The sequence below is a fragment of the Olea europaea genome, chromosome 17 (assembly GCF_002742605.1).
Source record: "Olea europaea var. sylvestris chromosome 17, O_europaea_v1, whole genome shotgun sequence".
Taxonomy (NCBI): Eukaryota; Viridiplantae; Streptophyta; class Magnoliopsida; order Lamiales; family Oleaceae; genus Olea; species Olea europaea.
Window position 1 is genome coordinate 2,687,631 of NC_036253.1, and position 588 is coordinate 2,688,218.

Below are 588 nucleotides of genomic sequence, written 5' to 3' on the forward strand. Positions count from 1 at the left end.
ATGTTTAAATGAGGCACTTGGACACATATCTGAATGAATTTGCTAAGCCGAAGTTCGAAATATTGTTGTGGTTATATTAGTGGCTAATATGGAATAATATATGGGACGAACACAATTTATCAATAAAAGCGATGTACGGTTATCCATTGTCAAAATATAAAGTTCACGATAATACCATGTATCTCTCGAGGTCAATGAGTGAAGATAGATTATAAAAAGCTCTATAAAACATCATTTATGGCATGGTTTAGTTGTAACACACATTCATTGTTACAAGACCTAAAACTTTAACTTAAGAGACTATGCAAATGATTTCGAAAAATAAGATTTGATATAAAAGCGGAAGAAAGTCTAGACCATGACATGTTTGGGGTGATTTATCTATCAGTACGAGAGAGAAAAAAGTGTCATCTCTTATGCTTTTAAATGCATTTATAAGCCACCCTAAACAAGACGTAATGGTGAGCACGTGCATTTATACATGCACCAATAGCACATACACGTCACTCCAGTTGTTGGACACATTGTTCATTCAATTTGTAGATAGTCTTTTAGATCGTGTGGTTTATTGATATCACCGATCAAAAT